The sequence below is a fragment of the Opisthocomus hoazin genome, chromosome 2, assembly GCF_030867145.1.
Source record: "Opisthocomus hoazin isolate bOpiHoa1 chromosome 2, bOpiHoa1.hap1, whole genome shotgun sequence".
In the NCBI taxonomy this organism is placed as follows: domain Eukaryota; kingdom Metazoa; phylum Chordata; class Aves; order Opisthocomiformes; family Opisthocomidae; genus Opisthocomus; species Opisthocomus hoazin.
Window position 1 is genome coordinate 65,821,445 of NC_134415.1, and position 20,480 is coordinate 65,841,924.

Sequence of the window (20,480 nt, forward strand, 5' to 3'; positions counted from 1 at the left end):
GTTTGGCTGTGGGAACTTAGTCAAAGCATTGCAAAACCGGAAAAATACTTTGCCGTTCTGCTTTAGTGACAAAGCCCAGAAACATGCACAGAACTGGGAGAGCTCAGCACATCCAGCTCCAGGACTGAAGAGAGCAGGACGCAGAAGTCGGTGTCTGCTCCGCACGTGCTCTGTGCCGTCTGAGCTGACGGGTCGTACACCAGCTGCGATCCCAAAACTGCCTTGTGCCCCTGACTCAAATGCTGTGCTTAGGTGTAGAAAGATCTGTGAGTTTTCTTACTTGTTTTTTTTATTCCTGTTGCATTTTATATACTGTATATATTTTACAGAACTAGTTGTTCTCTAGAAACTTTAAGCTAGAGAAAAAATGGCTTTTCGGTTAGGAGCAGAAGAGCATGAAAAAGTAGAAGCTGAGTAAGCTGAAGAATGCACATAGGGAGCAGTGTTGGGGCAAAAACAAAATGATCATGGAGGGTGTAACTATTGCACAGATTTTTTTTTTTTTAACTGCTTTAAAAGGGGGCGGGGGAGGGGTGGCATTTGTAGGTGATCTAAGCTGCTTCCCTGTTCCCCTTCTTGTCCACTCTCTTGCTGTGTGCTTTCAGTGATCAAAGACCATGTTAGTTACCTTGATAAAGAATGTCTGTATACTACATTATTTAAAAAAAAGTAGCGTATGAAAACAGTACAGCATGACTGAATGTCAAATAAGGATTCAGCGGTAAAAGTACTTTCAAAGTAAGTAATAGTTAACTTGTCTTATTCGACATGTCAAGTCTTACTGGACTCGGTGTAAAGGCCAACAAAGTTACAAGAGTAAGGAGTGATACCATTTCATGAGGGTTTGGAAAATCAAGCTTATAACTGCGTTTGAATTAAATAAAACAATAAACCTCTCAACTTTTGTAATGTATATAAATCAACTGTGATTTGAGGAGGGGGGAAAGAACTACAGGGTGATGTATCTGTCCTCTATCAAGCCTTCCCTTTTCAATATCTTGTTTCTGCTTTGTATAACATAGTCTGAACTCTTGGTGATCTCTGATGTAGGTTCACTTCATGCCTTTCACTGTTTCAAAGAGAACTTCAAGGAGTATTAAGTAACATCTGATTGCAGATGTAAATACTCATCATCCGCTCTAAATGTAGATTAGTCTACTAATAATCTTCTTCTGCCAGCTTCAGTCAACTGATGGTCCTTAAATGCTGAGACATAATTAGCAGTGCATGTGATTAGTGAGTAGGTCTCAGCAATGTATAATTGAACCATTCAAGCACCAAATATTAAGAATGAGCCTATTCTAGCACTTCTGCTTGCATGGTTTAAATCCTGCTTGAGTTCAGCAAAAAAAATAAAATTGCTTCTTGAGAAATAAGTGTGAAATCAGCCCTAAAAGCTCTTGGAAAAGTGTCTGACAAAAACAGATTTCAACGCTTATCCCATTTTCCTCCATGCAAAGAGATAAGGTGAAGAGAGGAAAATCTAGTCCGATTTCTTGCAAAACTCCTTGTATCTGGATTTGATCAGCTGTCTCAAGGGCTTTTTTTCCTTCATGAAGAGGATTCTTATTCTGGAGTACCTTGCACCCTCTTTTGGAGAAACTTGCGTTGATTTACAGCGCATGGATAGAGGGCTCTTTTGTTTAGTGTTTTTGGGTGTGTGTTCCTCCTGCTTGTCTGCCTTGCAAGATTAAGCTACAGAATTTTTTTTTCTAAGAATGGTGACTTCTCAGAAGCACAGTATCAAGCATTCTGACTTGTGTGTACAATCTCAGAGGGACTAGTGGAAGATAAGAAAGATCACACAGTTAGTGACTGGGGAGGATCTGGGTTTTCTAATCTGTGCAGTCACTTGTTGTAGGATGGTTCTCAAGCTAAACAGCTTGACTGGTGTGCTTGTCATACCAGTCTCTCCTTGTAACTTTAATGTTGCATTATATCTGGGAATCTCCTTTTCTTCAGCTTCTTGTGCTCAAGTTTCATGAAACAGTGGCCCCTACACCAACACTGTTGCATGGGGCTATTGAGATAATTCCCCAGAACAGCAATGAATGACTGAAATAGAGTTCATTGAATAGGAGATAATAAAATAGGTATAATCTCTTGTCTTTGTTTCTGGAGTTCAGCATCGTTGCTTTTAGAATTCATGCAGGCTTGGGCGAGAAATTGCCAGTGTCAGCTTACTGGGCTTAGAAACATATTGCGCAATGTGCTTGGGGAGAAGCTTGGCGTACAAAATAAGAAAATCTTCCGAGAGCCAGTACAGCCACTTGTGTGAGAGTGAACTTTGCTTGGAAGGCGTTCTACACAGAAATTGTTTCTGCAGACTTGACGGAAGATTTGTGGATTGTGCATTTATAAACACTTACAGGCACACGTAAATGCAGTAAAGCAGTACCAAGGCTCAGCTGCATTCTTGCAGTTTGTTCCTGGTTTTCTCTAAATACGCTAAATTCTGCGATGCTAAATTGTTTTTTTGAAGTGATTTATGCCTTAAAGTTTCGTAGAAGTTTTGTGATTGTGACACACTAATGCAGATGAACTCTTAAACCCAAAAGAGGTGATGTTCTTTTCAAAATTGATGTTCTTGATTGTAGCAGTTGACGTAAATGCTTTCTGTGGTAAAAAGCAGCATACTTCCTACCGTGTTAGCTGTTCGTAGGAGCAAAAAACCACTACCAGAGACAGTAACTGCCAGCTTTATTCCACATTGTCTCTCAGAGCAATTAGGTGTTTTTCAGCACGTTGTTGTCTGATTATTATTTTTTTTCATTTCACGAACAGAGTTTTGTCAGACTCCTGAACTACTGTGTGTGCTTTCTGTGATTATGCAGCACCAGCACCCATCACTTATTTTACTTTTTTGACACCCTCACCCTCCCCGTTCCCCCAGGTGCTGCTGAATCACCACTGCTGTTTCTATAGCATCATAACTGGGGAATCCATGTTCCAAATGATCATTCTCATTAACACAGAAGAAGAAAGTATTCTGATGCCTTATTCTTGTTCAATTTCAGAGTCAAGGGCAACTACTAAAAAAAAAAAATTTAGTTGCACTGTCAGTGGAACTCATGCTGAAAGAGCTTTGCATTTCAGCAGCACTATGTTGCAAGTGATAAGATTGAGCAAGAAATGCCAAGCAATTTAATAGTGCAGATGGTGTGCAGAATAGAATTGATGATTATAACCATACTCTCAAGATGGACATGTCGGGGATGTGAGGTGTTATGAGCACAGAATCGTTGTGTCTGAATGCGTAGTGTATACTGTAATATTTAAATGGAGTGGGTTATAAAGCTCCTTTTGACTCTGGATATTGATTCCAGACTATTAGAAGGCAGCATTAGAAACCTAAAACAAATGCATGCCACGTTTTTAGCACAAACCAGTATTTCACCCTGAAGCATCTGAATGTGATCTACATCTACAACAAAAAGGATGATGATAGTCTGGAAAAAAAAGTACAGTCTTGATGTAAAGTTTCTTTTGTGTGTTCGTAGCTAGTGCTTAGTGAAGAACTTCTGATTTTTATGAAGAAATTACAGGATTTGAGACAACATATTCACAAATACTTCCGTTGCTGGACCAGCTGTAAATTTAACAACCGTATTCCAATATTGGTACTGTGTGTGTAACTTCCATCAGGCTACCTGTCAATAGGTGGCTGGGAGACTGGTATCCCATCAGCTTTGGCATGAAGCAGGAGGAGCATGGTAGATGCATGGAAGGCATGCATGGAGTGGATGTATGTGAGCTGTGAGACCTGTACTCTCTTTCAAACGTAGTCACTGGCCTGTCATAGCAGTTTGTAGCTCCGCTGTGCAGCAGGAGCTTCCTCAGGCCTCTCCCCCAGCTTAGATGCTTGTAGAGCATCTAACGTGGATGCCCTGGGCACAGAAGCCCTGACACCAGTGTGAATTTCCAGCCATTTCTATAATGTAAGTAATGTTAAGGGTATGCTCTTGCAACACTTAATTTACTAAATCTCCCAGTGATATCAGTGAGGCACCTGGATAGACAGTCCACATCCAGGCTTTTGTTGGATTATTAGAAGTTACAGGCTTCTGAAATGCTGCCTTCTTTAAGTGCATCAGGGTGTTAGAGCTAGTTTTCAAATACTGTGTGCTGCACAGCATTTGAAGTAGCGGGAGAAATGCAAGTTATGAAATTATTAGAGTCTCTTAAAATATAGTAAAGATGTAAAACTCATTGTGAGGCATCCGTATGAGCAGACACATGAAGGTATATTCCCCAGTGGAGAGAAGGCTGAGTGGAGGTAGATAAATGCTTTTTGAGAGTAACGCAGAAGAAAGCTTGCAAGTGACTTTTCTGCAGACTGCATTTCTGTAGCTCTGAACAGGATGTGTCACACAGAAATGACTCCTGAATTTACCGCAGCCATGATAAGAATTTGACTTCTCTTTTTGGTTGCTTTCTAAAGTAAAGCAGCACAATACAAAAAGCTGTAAATGTAGCAATTGACAACAGAGTGAAACAAATTGTGTTAAAGCCTGAAGGAGCAAGTGAAAAATAGAAAAGGCCTGAATACATTATTTAGCACCAGTATCCTCAGTAAATTTTCCTGTCTGTTATGGTCTTAAATACAATCAAGTTAAGCAAGTGAAAGTTTCAGTTTTATGGCAGTTCATTCTCTTTTGTCTCTCGGTAGAAAAAAGCTGAGTTTTAAGCATACTCCGTAGTGCTAGTCATTTAGAACTGGTTCCTTTTTTCCCCCAGCCCTTTGGAACAGTTGCTATTTAGAATTGCTGTGTTTGCATGTGTAGGTAACCTGCAAGTTGTGTTTTTGTAAGTTATACCCAAAGAAACTAAAAAAAACTTAGTGGCTCAACAATGATGGAGATTTTGCACATTTGTGGCTTGTAAATGGAAGTTATTGATTCCCACCTTTCATCGTAGGCTCCCTCCTTCAGATTTTCCCTGAACATCCGCTATCCACAGTAGCCTTCTGCCGCTTCTTTGGTGTGGCTTCTCTGGGGGTTTAGGTTCAGTGATACAGACGCGCTCAGAAGTACAGCATTTGGTAGAATGAGGTAGACAGATGAAGCAGTCGGTGAAGTCTCGTACAGCAGAATGTGTGTGTGACAGATGACAGCAGAATCTGTTTTGACAATTGGGGAATTTTCTGGTAATCACTGATGAGTAGATTTCTATAAGAAGTTTGTAGCTGTGTGTAATCCAACAGAAGATGAACCTCAGAGTGAGCTTGACACACAAGCACAGGCTGCTGCTTTTTAGTGTATATTACTTTTTTTCCCTCTGAGACCAAATTTATTCCTTGACTGGAGCAGATATGATCCTCCTTTCAGTTGTGAAGAGCTGCTGATCAGCTACTAACAACGGCATGCCAGAGTTGAATTCCCTTCTAAATCACGTCTGCCTTTATTCACAACCTTTGGGAAGCGTTCAGTTGCAGCACGGGGCTTAAAGATTTCCTACAGACTGACTCATTTGAAGTCAGTGGGAATCTGCACTCTTTCAAATCCCATGAGAAACGTATGTTTTGATTTAGGAACTAGACACCCTTGTAAAAATTTGGCTTTGCGTTTTTCCTTGGCTGTAATAAAGTAAATGAGTTGCTCTGGGACTTGCTGATGGGATCAGTGGATGTCTCTTGCAGAGAGCATACTCTGGGTGAGTAAGCAGCTGGTGCTTTCAGTGGTGAAGACAGCTTTTCAGTGATGTCTCCACAGAAGAGTTATCTGCAGCTCTTGCAGAGAGTTTTGTCTGATCTTCTTCCCCTTGACACCAAACCTGACTGATACAGGTATAATGCTGGTTTCAGTACAGGCTTTCTGGCTTACCAAGGGCTGTAGACTGAAAACCTGCAGCCTGTGAAGCGTGAAGATGCAGGCTAAATAGTTGTCAAGAGCTGAAAGTCCTTCAGCACCTTCCCATGGAGTTATGGGCTTCCAACAGAAGCACAAGAGCGCCCAAGTCAGTCGTCTGACCATAGCGCTGTCAGCCCTGGGTGCGACCAAGGCAGACTCAGTGATGTACCAAGAAGAAAGGAACACTTGTATCGCTGTATGTTCTGAAGTGGGGCCCCTCGTGCTTTGGATAAATTTATCCAGTTATGTTGACACAGTAGCTCAGTGTGTCATTTAGTTCCACGAGAGGCACACCCATAAGATTAAAAGCTCTTACTTCCACTGCTTCACCTTCAATATGATTTTTACAGCTACGCATGCTTTTAAAAGCACAACAGTACTGTTTTTTCCCTCTAGAAAAATACCTCTGAGGGTAAACATGCTAGATGTATGCCATAATTTTGTGTTTTATGGGTTTATTACTGCCTTTCAAGTGCAGTGTCTAAGATAAGGTTTCTCAGCCTTCCTCCAGGAACCTTACAGATGATTCATGTGAAAATGGATTGACTTTGATCTAATGTATGTGTGCTGACCGCTGGTTCTGCTTCCACATGCTGGCAATAACATGGCATGCTGGTGAAAGCCAGGTTTTCGGTTGTGTGCTGCATAGTGTCTTCACTTGCTCCTTGCAGCTTGTGCCATCAGTGGAAGTGACGTGCGGCATCTGTGGAGAAGGGCAGAAGCTATTTGCTTCCTGAACGTAACCTTGTCTTCCAGATCACAGTTGGAAATGAGAAATTTTTGCCAGGCGGTTGGTGTGAAGAATTAGGAATCCTTCCAGGTCTCCTTGGGAGCGGAATCTGGTCAGTTCTGAACACCATCAGCACTCCTGGGTCAAGTGGAATTGCAAAAGGCTCAGGGACACTGTCCTGATCACTTTCACCAGAAAAGCAGTAGTTACCTGTGTAAATAAACTGAAGTGCTGTTTATTTGTGCTCTCTGTTTCCTTGAGGTCAGTTTCAATTTTTTTCTGCAGAGCTGAACCCCACTGGCCCTTCATGTGACAATAAATATACTTCATATGATACTTGGAGTCCTTTGACATGTAGTCTCTTACAGGGGTTTTCAGTGACCTTGCAAATGGCACAAACTGCTGCGCAGGAACTACTTTCTTTGCTTGTGATGAGGAAACTTATTTCAGGAGGTAAACTTCCCTGATTACTTAATTCAACATTTGTATATTATTTACATTTCAAGACTGTATTAGCATGGGAAGTCTATGCCTTGCTACCTTCCACAACTGCTTTTTATGACTGTATGTTAATTAGGAGAGGAAAAGAACTTCCTAAAGTTTTGTTTATTTTTTTGTTTTGAGGCTGTGTAACTCAAAAGCCTGGTGCTTCTAGTTTAATTTTAATTCTGCCGGAGTTTTTTATTCCTTTTATGTCTTTCAGGATTGTCACTGAAGTTGGGAATTTTCCTGATTTATTAACCAGGAGTAACAACTCTGGGTGTAGTCAGTGTTGCACATAAGAAGCATATAAGAGATTGCAGAGCAAACCAGAAAAAAGAGTAGCATTTCCAAAATGCCCGGTACAATTATAGCATCGCTGTACAAAGCAGGATTTTTTTTATTTTTTATTTTTTTAAAGGGTGCATGCAGAGGGGGAAGAGAGCTTGTTCCCTAGCGCTGCAGCTCTGAAGGGAGGAAGGCAGAAAAGGCTTTACCCTTGTGGCAAGAGCAGGCTGATGTGGCCAACGCTGTTGTCTTTGAGGAAGTGCTGGGATCTTGCAGCTCTGCCTGCTTCTGCGCCGTTCTGGAGGGATTATGTTCTCTCCTACCCCAAGATCAGTGAGCAGAGGACTAGTTGTTCCTCTTCCACTTGCCCTCGCAGACTGAGGGCAGTACAGAGGTACCCTCATGTGTTCCAGCCGTAGAAGGCCATCTCTGGCAGTGAAGTCTGGACTTCACATGGCGTTGCTGAGTCCAGACCTGTAGCTGAGAAGAAAGTATTTTCTCAGCACGGGGGAGAAAGCCCTCTGGCCTGGGTTACAGCTGGGGACAGGTGGTGTATGCCAGGTTCTGGACAAGCTTTCTCCCAGGTTGGACCCCGTATAGGCAGCACTGCCCAGAGTTGAGACCACATGATGCAGCCCAGTTGTGCTAGCAGCTTTTCGCTGGATCCATCTTGGGGTGTGTGGCAGAACTCTCTGCAGATGAGTTGTCAAGTGTCTCATGGGCTGGATTTAGCTGCCACTCAAAGAGCTTGTATTGGACCTTTACTCAGATGCACTTACTGCTTTGAGGCTTGATAACAACAGAAGTTTGTGGAGGTCATTAAGTGTGAAGTGGTTTTAACTTGGTTTAAATACCTTGACACGCTTGGGTATGTTTCACAATTTTGAAGAAAATGGAGACAGTGTTAAAAGCATGCATTCTAAGTGTTCTGCAAAAGGAGCAAGAAAATAAGGGTTCTTGCCAGTAATTCTGTTACCAGAACCCCTGATCTCCCTTTTCCAGCTGATGCAAGAAGGCCAAAATGCAATAAAAACGCTAGGAAAATGGGCTGAACTAAAGCAAGAGCCCCTGTAGCAAACCCTGCCAGATGGGTGTGTAGCTGGAAAACTTCCAGCCCCTTTTGTTGCTTAACTGCTTGCATTTTGGTCTGTTCTCTGCAGTGTCCCAGAAGTGTCTCTGCTTTGAATGATCAGTGTGTTGACAACCTGATATTTTGTCTCTTTCTTCTCTGTTCAAGTACTTTAGTAGTATCTCCAGTGGAAAATTGTTCTGCTAGGCAGACTTCCCAAGCCTTATTGGGTTTCAATTTACACTGTGGCTGGCTGCAAACTGTCAGGAGCCTGTCTTCAGGATTTAATTCAGTTCATAAGAAGTTATTCATTCTACTGTGAATTGAAGCTGCTGATTTTAGAGCTACTGGCGCAGTAATTTCTAGCCATGCTTTTGCAGTAGAACTGCCTCAGACTTCCAACACTAGAAGGCCTAGCTGACATATTTGCAAATAATCTTTAATGGTGACAAATAAATAAAGTAAGGTTACAATCACTACAATAGGAATATCAATATCAGAAGAGAGAAACGCCCTTCTGCTAAGGGTATACTGCTGCTTCCCTCTAGCTACAGTGCTAAGTAGGGAAAGAGGATAATAAAGTTCGTTTTTTGCATGCGCTTCGTATCAATAAGTAGGACTGCTGGAAGAGTTGAGTATATTGTATCTCTCTGAGGTGCAGTCCCGTGGCAGCTTAAGCAGACTGAAACCTGCAGTAATACACTTCTCCCTGGCACCGCTTTCAGCATTTGGAGAGTTAGGTTATGAGGTAGGGCAGGGAGCCGACCTGATTGCCAGCTCATTGCTTTATTTCTTTCTGGTTAGCTTTCTGTTGAGTAAGCTCTCGGAGCTGAGCACGCGTTCCAGAGGAGAGATCAGGAGCAGGACGGCAGCAACCTAACTGAGATTGCCCGAAGGTGTGTTTTCGTGTTGTTCTTGATCCTGTCTGGCTGTGGGTTGCCTCATACCCTTTCCTCTTCCGGTAAGAGTGACTATGGAGTAGATTTCATGTTGGCTGTTCCAGCTGTTGGTGCTCTCAGCCTGGCGTTTTTCAGAAACTTTCAGTTTGCAGGAAGGTTTGAAAACGTCTTTGGGTTTTGCTTTGAATTGGAACAAAAACTTCAGGACATCCCATCAGTTGGAAGTTCAAAGATTCTGCCATTCAAATTGAAGTTTTGTGACTGCATCTCTTCTAGCAAATGAGAGCATTTGTGGATACTAGCATTGAGCTGCCTGTGCTGTTAACTTGTTATCACTTCTGGCGTGCTTTCGCCCTGGGGCAACTAGTACAGTCTCAGTAGCATTCCCCGTAGCCAGTGTGAAGGCCCGCAACCTTGAAGCTAGGAGGGTTTGAGGTGGATGTAACCTGTTTCAAAGGCCAGTTGGCCGTTATGCAGAAGTAGGGTCTGGGGCATGTTTAATCAATCAGTGTTGCTTTACTGGCTTCCTAGTTTAAGTGTAACAAGTGTGCTCCTTTGAGGAGATTTGAAGCTTGCATTGACAGGATGCAGGACGCATCTCTCTTCAGTGCCATATCTGTCCAGGGAGGTGTGTGAAAGATCTGTGAATGCACAACTCCAGCAGCTATCTTAGCTTCCAAATACACAGTCCTTCTTGGAGCACTTAAACTGAATGAAGGGCAGCGGGTAGCTATTGCAAGTCTTAGGCCTCAGTAGCCATCAAGCAAATAACCTGCTAATATGTGCTGTCTGTTTGAAAGGAGTATTTCCAAAAATGTACCATGTAGAACTGGATTGCAGGTACAGCGTTTGTGTGTCTTTTCCGGCATGGATCATCAGTTCCTTTATATCTGCATGTAATGTGCAAGAAGTCATGACTGTGATGTAAAAATTTTGTTTTCTATCTTAGTACATTTGTCCAACTGTAAGGCATAACTGAGAAAGCACCTCTCAGTTCCTGTTTCGATAAAATATACAATATTTCTCAGTGATTAATTTCAGTATAACTGCTCTGCATTACTGCAGTTATACTGAAAAGCCTTCAGTGTGGAAAATGAAGAAGCTTTACTGTGAAAGAAATGAAGTTTCAGGAGCTTAATTTCGACTCATGCTATCGTAAATTATTTGTTCAGTGCTGGCAAAATTGATTCCTAGGTTTCACAGTTTAATGTGCTGGCCTTTGTATCCAGGTACTTTTGGACAAATCTCAGTATTCTGCAAAGTGAAAGAGTGGTTACTCTGCCCAGAAGGAAATGTGTGAGTAGGTGGTGGCTGTTGCTGTTGTCACTTTTTTTTTTCTTTCCTCACTGTCTCTAAAGTTTCTTAATCATAACTGATTGTCTTTTCTCCTCTTCAGAAGTTGAAGAAGAGGCTGGAGCATGAGAATTCAAGTGTTAATACAGTACAAGTGCAAACTGAGATGTGTTTCTTACCATCTGTGTTAGTTGTTTAGTTTATGTAAAGCTGAATATCTGTTTTGCTGGCAATTATTCAAAGACTTGCATCTGTGTAGCTTTCCTATTCACATCAGTAATTGTTGTAAGAAAAAAAGAATTCTTTTTTTGGCGTAAATGACTGTTATCTTACCAGTTCATCACTTTAGCTTGAATGGAGCTTGAAACCTACACTGAATCTTGCAGTTAGATCTTGCATGCTGAGTTATTTTAGTTAATTGGTACCAGGTCACTTGGAATACTAATTGAATTCCAGAAATTATTTGGAATGAAAATGTTTCTACTCATACATAGAATGCAGAAGGAATAGAAATATAAGATTAAATAAGTCACCTGTTCAATATGCAAGTAGTCATTCCCATCGTTTTGGCTCTGCTAACCCATGGCAGTCATCAAACTTGGACCACTGCTTTAGCCAGTTGGAATTCATGAATTTGTAAGCTTCTTCTAGCATCATTTCCTTGGTTCAGTTATGGTCTAGCTAGCATAGGCTTTTGTTGTCTGACACAATTCAAGAAATCTAGGTGATAGATTAGTTTATAGTCTATTTTCTCAAATAAAATGTTTGCCTGTGTTCCTATGCTTTTGCTTCTTGTTCTTACCAAAAAATATGATGCTATGCAAGACACTTAAAATGTGTAACCTCATTTGTAGCTATGGGGCTAGTTCTGCTTCAAAAACTGCTACTGGAACAGTAACTTTTTTCTAAACATAGTTTGACGCTGTGCTAGGTTGGTGAATGTCCATGTATAAATACCTTGGAATCAAACTCAACACTTAAAGTGCCTCAAGTGGTTTATCTCCAAGTTGCTTCTACCAGCTATGATGCTGGCCATTCCCGTTTGTGGGTAATATGTCTGCTTGTGGATTTCGTCTGTATATCCTAAAGGACTTTAGAGAGGGAACAAATAGCAAGCTCATCATTTTAGGGATAGTGAAAGCAGAGGGATAAAGTGACTTGTCTGAGCTCTGGCAGTGGACTGGAGCTAGAGCTAAGAGAACTCAGGTTTCCTGAATTTGTGGCTAGATCAGTTGTGCTGCTGCTGTGATGGTTGGTGATTTAGGTATGACTCATTTCTGTTAAGAAGAGAAGATCATCTGTGATCCTGAACAACCAATCAGAAGAAAAGTTTTCAAAACTTTTACACGATGGTTGAATATTGGAGTTTACTGCAGTAATGCTAGATCAGTTCTGTAGCAAAATGAACGCAGCTTTTCGTACTGGAATCGTATGCAAAGGTGGTTTACCTATGGAAGTAAAACTTGAGCATTCGTGCAGTCATGTAAAGAGTGACAAAGCACCAGTAAGTCAAGGCTATCCTTTTTGCTGTAAAACTGAATAACTGAATTGAACGAGAATGAGATCATAGCTATTGCAGGCCACCTGGAGTTACCATTGGCAAAGCCAAATGTGGACCTGCTTATCGGACCTGTTTAATCTGGGTTTGCAGCAATTAGCAGCCATCATGTCAAGCATTAAGAATTTAACTCAGGTGAGTCACATCCGCTTTCTGTTGTGGGATGCAACAGCGCAGTTACTTGTGAGCCTGGGCAGTCGATGCTGCCTTAGTAGCAGCTGGTGTGGTGGTGCAAGCAGTAGTAATCTTGGGTACATGGTATTTTCTGTATTGGTTTGCAAATTAATGGTTGCTTCTCAGGAAATTTGAGTGTGAAAATCCAGGAATTTAAGTACTAAATAACTTCTTATGTGCACATGCACAATTATTTTGGTAGAGCAACCAGTGCAAAGTTTTGTCCTCCTCAATAGGAATGAGGTGTGTATGTCCTCCTCGCCCCTTTACTGATACTCTGGCTACACCGCGCTTACCCTGACAGGCTCAGAAGGCGAGGGGTAGGTACTTAGTCTGTGAATCTGTGCGCTACTTGATTAGAGGAAAGATTCATATCTCAAATTCTGAAATTAGTTTCAAAATTGAATTTAAGCTGAATAAAGCAGCCTGAATGAATCTGTATCTGTCTGAACTTAAAGATATTCCGGTTCTAATAAAGGTGCTGTGCCACCAGTTCCAAACGTGTGGTGATCGTGCACTGTGTGCCCAAATTAAGAAGCCGTATCAGAACCACAACTTGCAGGAAAAACTAGTATACTTCAGTTTCGAGTCTGTTTTCTAAATTAACTTAAATTTTGTAAGCCTAATGTTCTCATAATTTCAGGTTTTCCAGTTTTTCCTGGATGAGGGCTACACTTTATTTTATCCAAAACTTTTATAATTATCGTCCTTGGGAACCGGTGAGAGATGAGGTTTACAAAAGGACAGCCATTCCAAACTTTCTTGTAGCTATCAGTAATATTTGCACTCGAATCAAGCTTTTATATCTGCAACTGTATACAAGACTGCAACTTTGTTTGTTTCTGCTGGAGATAAACTCCTCATCCTTATTAGCTTCTAACAAGGTCCTTTAAATTTTTTAAAGGATTCGAGGCTTTTGTGTCACAGGGCAAGATTGCCTAAGCCCGCTCTTAGCAAAGCAGGACACTGATTCCAGCTACATCTTTTGTGAATTCTTGTGACAGAGGTAAGCAATAGTGCCATGTGCAGCGTTAGTGACGTACGTCAGGTTCTGATGAAGGGCTGGTTTTTAAGTTTTCGAATACTCCAAACTATAGGGTTGTCTTTAAATCTGAGAATTTATTTTCTCTGTGAAGTAGATACTTTTATGCAGTGTTTTTGGCGGAGCCCAGGGGATCTTTCAAATTAAGTTTAATCAGGTGTGCGGTGTTTACTCTCCACTTTCCCTGTGTTGACTGGACTGAATTGATTTGTGTGGCTGAGTGCTGCAGCTGGTACAAAGGATTCAGATTTTTCACTGCTAAATTGCAAGGAGGGCTGCACGCAGAACTTGTGCTTGCGACTTAGGGATCAATGAGGTCTGACCAAACCCTGGGAGGATTGTCCTACCTGCTTTCAAATCATGTTTGACTTGTGAAGCCTTAGTGCTAGTGTTAAGTAGAAAAAGCAGCTTAACTGTAGTTTCTTACCTTGCCTTTGATGAAAGTGGTGTTGGTTTTTCTCTCTCTTTCTTTTAATTTTTGTTTTTTGTTTTTAAAAGTAAGAGCTGGAAATGGATAAGATGTAAGAGGTATGGGAGCAGAGACTGGTATATCTTTGTTTTTCATGAATTTATTTGAAATGAAATGTGAATAGGCCTTATATGGTGCAGATGAGTAGGAGAAATTAGAAATTATCTTCTGAATTTAAAAAAAGATTATTTTGAACCTCAGTTGGTGAAACTGGAATAAAGGGGAAAGTAACAATGAGTATTTAGGACAATGAACATAGACAATAAATCATAATAAATTCATGTGCTAGAGATGGTAAATTTAATCTTATGACTGTAGGGAAAGAACGTGCTTTGTTACATGGAAGCCTGTGAGCAATGAAGCAATTGGTAAAGTAGTGCTTACATTGGTTTATTTTAAGAAATACTGGTCATTGTGGTTACTAGACCAATTTTTAAAAGCAAGTGAATAGACAGAGACAAAAAAGGACTAAATGCTGCTGGGCATGCTTGTTTTCTAATGTATTAGGATGTTTAACAGGTTAGAGCTATTGTGAATAAATTTCTGAAAACCTCATGGGAGTAATAAATAAAAATAAATAAAAATGTCAGGACTTACTAGGAAAGAAATAGAGGAAAAACTAGAAAAGTCACTTGCTGTATAAATCTGTGATGTGTCATAGCCTTCTCATTGCATGCATCTCTGCTCATCTAATTTTTAAAAATTGAATTTGTGACTTGGTGGAATACACAGGCAAGGGAAAAAAGGATTATCAAGAGCATTCATGGAATTGTTTCCATGCAGATGGAGACTGAATAAATACGGTCTCTTCAGACAGAAAACAAAGGGAGAGGTGACATAATTTAAAATTGGGAATGGGAAGGAAAGTGATTAAAGAACAGTTACTAACTTTTAATTTTTTGCCTTCTAGCTCTTATCTGCAAGCAACTTTAGAAGAAGCTAAAGGAAGAACTTTTCCATACAAAGACATAGTTGAAAGGACTAAAATTCATGAGGGATGGGTTTGCTGGGACCTCTTATGTGTGGTGGACACATGAAATGACTCAGGAGCTCTGCAGGGAGTTGAATTTCCAGGAGCTCTGGGGATATACCAAATGGCTCTGCAGTTATTCTATTTCTTTTCTCTAATAATGGCTGTCGTTAGTGGTAGAGATAAGATGCTGGACGAGATGGACTCTTTGATCTGACTTCATGCTGACGCTCTTAAGTCCAAACTGACACAGTTCATTGACAGATGATGTAAATTTTCTAGCCAATTTGCTAGACAAACAAAATTGTAACTGTTTTACAGAAGCTAGCTGCAAATGATGGTGATGAACAAGGCTGACTTCTTTAATGCCAGGTGGGAGCAGATTGGCAGCTAGTATAACCTGATTTACAGAAGCATACTGGTTTACGCTGGGTAAGGACCTGGCATCTGAAATAGCAGAAGACTGTCCATGAGGTTAGTGCCAGGTTGGCTTTGGGATGTGTTTTCTGTGCACTGCTGCGTGGCCACCTGGCTGGCCTCCTTCCCTTCATCACAGCGGAGCTCCGGGAGCTCTCCTGTCGGGATGCTTTACTCTGGCAGTAGCTCTGAGTCTTCAGTTTATGAGTCACCTTCAAAGTGAAGCCAGAGAATTCAGTGTTTAAGCTCTTGTTATTCGAAGCATGAATTCAGCAACCTGGAATTGAGGCCTGTAGAGAAGAATCAGGAGTAGGAGGAGCGGATCCGCTTATGAGTGTATCTGAGAGGACCTCCCTAGGATGTGCTGATACCTCATGGGTTCCAGTGAGATGGAGCTCATTTTAGCTTGATTTCCTCTTGGTGACCAGGCTCTGTAATGGTGGGGATATCCCTAGGATATCCCTAGGGATGCTTTAGCACACGCTTTCCACAGCCCAGTTTCTGACAACTGTGTTTTTGTGGTTAAAGTGGTGCTTGTGGATAAGTTGGAGGTGGATAAAACTGTTGAAAAATTATTTCTGTTGATATAGCTCTTTTTAGTAAAGGATACAAACTAATCATGGTTCTTTGAATGGCAGTAAATCTCTGGATATTTTGCCCCCGGGCAGTTTTCTGCCAGTGGGACAGGGGTTGTTTGTTTTAAAAAGTTCTTATCAGTAACTTAATGCCTTTGCCCTTCAGTAATTACCTTTGACTTGTGGAAGAAAGTTTGGTTAATAGGGAGTACTCCTGAAGGCAACATTCTTCATTACGCCTTCTAGAGTTTAACTGTCCTGTAACTCAGACACATGAGGAAGGTTTTGTAGAAGGTGGTGCCCCTAGGAACTTCTTTTGGTTGGGATATGTCTGTAGGGGTATCATGCAACCCTTAATTTGTGCAAAAATACTGTAAGTACATCACGGACATCTAGAATGGGCTGGAGTAAAAGGAGCACTTTATGTGGGACATCCTGTTTTACTCTTGTGCAATTTACTTTCTGTGCTGAAACAAATCACAGTGCGGTTGAGCATGGTCTGAGCAATTTTTCCATGTTGTCTTCTGATTTCACAGAAATTTGAAAAGGGAGTTCTCTACCTGTTTTCACCGCTCTGATCTAGAGATGAGCATTTTCTTGTAAAGAGTGGATAAAATGAGGTTTTAGCTCCTGGAGGTGTGTGTTTGTCTGCTGCTTTATTGTGAATATTGATGCCTGTATTTCATGAAAGCTCCTCCAATATATAATCAAAATGTACTAGATCAGACCTGTGTACACAGACTGTTTGGAATAACTGCAGTGTAGATACTGGCATAAAAGCATTCCTATTTTATTTGATTTAAGCATCATTAAATTGTTGTGAATGCATTTAAACATGAAGAAATCTGACAAAGTTAGCATCCTAATTGCGTGAAGTCAGAAGCAGCAGTGCGGTAGGGTTTTTGCTAAATGAGAATAGTGTGTTTTGCAAATACAAAAAGGGCAATGCAAATCAGAAGAATATAGGGTTGGCAGGGAGTCCATGGAATCTCTAATCCACCTTGAACTCCAAGGATGGATCAGGTATTGATGCCCCCATGTCACCGTGAGGAATCCGATCTGTTACCGGAATTTCCCATAGCAAGGAGTCTTCAACCACCACTAAACTGTAAGTGGCCACACTTGTCTTTAGCTATAGACTGTTTTTCCCCAAAATCTGTTCTAAATATCCTTTCCTTTGGAAGCAAATATGTTCTGAGACCTTATGGCGGCCCTTCAGTACTTAAAGGGGGCTTATGAGAAAGATGGGCACAAACATTTTAGCAGGGCCTGTAGTGATAGGACAAGAGGTAATGGTTTTAAACTAAAAGAGGGTAGATTCAGGCTGGATGTAAGGAAGAAGTTTTTTACAATGAGGGTGGTGAAACACTGGACCAGGTTGCCCAGAGAGGTGATAGATGCCTCATGCCTGGAAACATTCAAGCTCAGGTTGGATGGGGCTCTGGGCAACCTGGTCTAGTTGAGGATGTCCTTGCTAAATGCAGGGGAGTTGGACTAGATGACCTCTAAAGGTCCCTTTCAACTCAAACAATTCTGTGATTCTATGTTTTAATTGAAAGTAAGTTTTGATTTAGTCCTATTGTTCTTTTATTGTTCACAAACACAGGAAAATTTAATTGCTCTTCTGCTTGGCAACAGTGTTTTATGTAATGAGGGGTTGTCATGAGACATGTCCAGCAATAATTTTTTTTTCCCTCATAGATGAAATGACTCTAGTGTGTTTGGTCATTCCTCCTTAATCATATGTCTTTAAATCTCTTAGCATTCTCATGTTTTGTTCCTTTCTTCTGGATACTTTGCCAGTTTGACTTTCTTCCTTCAATTGTGCCCCAGATTGTGCACATCATCTGATGCCTCAAGAGTGCCAGATAGAGGTTGATAATGGTGTCTTGTGTTTTTTGTGTGAAGCTCCCCTTCACACAGTACAGAATGTGGTGGGGTTTTTTAGCAGTAGCCTACAGTGCTGGCTCATTCATTCTGTGACTGCTAGTATGTGCAAAATATTTTTTTCATTCTTCTTTCCTGTATGCTGTCTAGACAGTTTTACATTTTGTTTCAGCACCCTAAGCATAGGGAATAATAATACTCACGTTTACTGAATGTTGTTACTCTTGGTTCAGGACAAGTTCCCCTCTTGTCCTTCGGGGTCCTTCACAAATGGGTGCCATGGACAAATTCTAGTCATATTGTCACACAAGTCAGGAATGCAAGTATGACTTTGCACAGTTCCTTGTGATACTGTGCTGTAGATTGACAGTGAATTATGACTCTCATCCTATAAGGAAAAATTGTGTGTATTTTGCAGAACTTGGAATTTATCTTAAAATATTCCAGAGCAAACTGTAAAAAGTAAGAGTGAGCAGTTTAAATTCCTGGATCCAGCCTTAAGTTTAAGCAACACAGTACATTGTCAGCCTAATAGTTATGGTCAGATACTTTAGATGAGACTTCTTGTGTCAGTCTTTTAGCAGAATATAAATTATTATGATTATTTTGCAGCAGAGCTACTAAGAACGTACTCTTTTCTGGATCAAGCCTAATAAATAAAGATTTGTCTGCTTTTTAAGAGACAGTGGTGTTTTCTGTCAGAAAACATGGCATGTGAGACTCCTGAGCCCTTGGGCACTCAGTTTTCTCAGTGTGTTTCTGTTCCTAGGAAAACATTGGACACAGCAGTAAAAATGCTACTATAGAGACTTTTGTGGAGAGGGTATTGAGAACCAGGGATGGTAGATGCATTTTGTACCTCTGATTATGGTGAAACTTGGGGCATGAAATTCTCAAATACTGTCTTATTTATGAGAGATTTATTGCTTCTTAGGATAGAAATATTTTCTTGACTAAGTGAAGACATTTAATAAATGTGATTGTTTACATCTCTTTCAATACTTCTGCTTCCAAATTTTCAGAAGCCTGGGAAGATCCCCATTTTGTACAGGCATTCCAGCAGCTGTTCATCATGTTCTTGAAATACTGTGTATTTGTTTTTCAGTCTCTGCTGCTCATGAATCTTCTGTTTAAGCCATTTTTGGTATAACTGGATTGGGAAATGCTAACGCCCATGACTTGAAATTAATGTAGTAAGAAGAAATTCTTCAGATTAGAAGCATCTCTGTTTTTTTGTGTGTGTTTGTTTTTTTCCAACAGCTTAATAAGCGTGGCTCTGGCCTTCTTCAGAGCGCGGTCTACACGCTCTGCCTCAGTCTGTCTTAGCCTTTTCTTTTGGCTTTGTGCAGATCTCATTTCTACTAGAACCTGTGTAAAAACGAGCAAGCTTCTTAACAAGAAATTTAAAGGAGTAACTAAAAAGAGGAAAAGCTTTCAGACAGCATGAAGACATCTTAAAGAAAATTGCTCCAGAAAATGCATGCTGCTTATTAATATTTCTTTTAAAGTAACCCACAGAAGGTAGCATTGCCAAGAGGATGGAGGAATGGAATGATGCCCTTTGAAAGAAGAACTTTTTGTCTAGATGAGGTATCAAGTTAAAAAAAAAAAAAAACAAACTATGGCAAAATAAATGTAAGCCTTAGTAAGACAGTTTCCAAAAGAGTTTGAGCAATACTTGCTGAAGACAGACTACTAAAAAAGGCATTCTTGAATGCTTAACCAACAGGGAGCAAGGTAGGGATCCTATGCAGTCAAGATGGAAAAGGAGGGCTTGAGAAAGATGCAGGTTCTCAAGGCGCTTAGACTGAAACTATTTTGGCGGGATACCATACTGAAGACTCTTTGAGAGACAGAAGGACTGGAGATGACATCTTTACTCCCTTCAGCTGAATGGGTTCTTAAAGGAATGGAACAGAAGATGAGTTTTGCAATGAAGCTAGGTTGCCAGTAGATACCAGGCAAACGCGCAAGTAAAGGACAGCTGAAGTACAGTGATAGTGAATGCCAAGTAACATGTATGAAGAAAAGCAGCTCTGATTATTCATGCTGTTAAGTGCTATATTAGTTGTTGCTATTCAGCTCTCTAGTTAGATCAAGAATTTTCTGAAAATGTCTCTGGATTGCTGACTGAGAAAGGTCAGTCTTTATTTGCCCCCTTTTTACAATCTCTGCAGCACTAGCTGATGGCTTCTGGCAGAGAGAAGGTACTGAGGTAAATGGAGCTTTGAGCTGACCTGTCTAGCTACTGTGATGAAACCCAGATTTAGTTTTTGAAGCTTGGAAGTGGATCTGCCTGGAAATAAAAAGAACTTCTGATCAACTTCCCTCCTGCCCATCCTGTCCTTGAGGTGGATTGCTGTGTCCTGCCTTGGTTTTAATGAACTCTGCGCCTTTGGAGCTGCAGCAAACTCTCTATACAGTTCTTTTAGACTTTAGGAAATCTTTCCTTCACCTCTGAGGCCTGCCTGTTTGCATTTTGTAGGACTCTCCTTTCTTCTCTGATCTCTTCTGTTGGCATGCCTGTGGTCCCAGAAGTAGTTTAGTCTCATCTCATGTCTTAAAGGCATGTAAATTGAAAACATAAACCAAAATAATCACACAGATGCTATTACATCTCTTATTTATTTGTTTGGGGTTTTTTGTCTTCTTAAAATCATGTCCAGGCCAAAGGAGAGTTTGGTCTTCATTGAAAAAAAATTTTCAGTGATGTAGATCCTCTGGACAAAACTTCGGAATGGAGAAAGTACTGAGTTGCTGCAGCTCTCCTTGTTTTCATT

General features: G+C 40.8%; 1 protein-coding gene across 2 annotated transcripts in view; it reads left to right on the plus strand.

The window, feature by feature from the left end:
- Positions 1 to 20,480, plus strand: part of MAP3K5 (mitogen-activated protein kinase kinase kinase 5) — a 107,172-nt gene that overhangs the window by 1,912 nt on the left and 84,780 nt on the right. The window contains exon 1 of one of the 2 annotated variants that reach the window (XM_075413962.1): positions 230 to 266. The exons of the other annotated variant lie outside the window; for it this stretch is intronic. The gene's annotated coding sequence lies outside the window, so the exon portion shown is untranslated. Of the gene's footprint in view, positions 1 to 229; positions 267 to 20,480 lie in introns of those variants that run through there. 2 annotated transcript variants of the gene reach the window in all.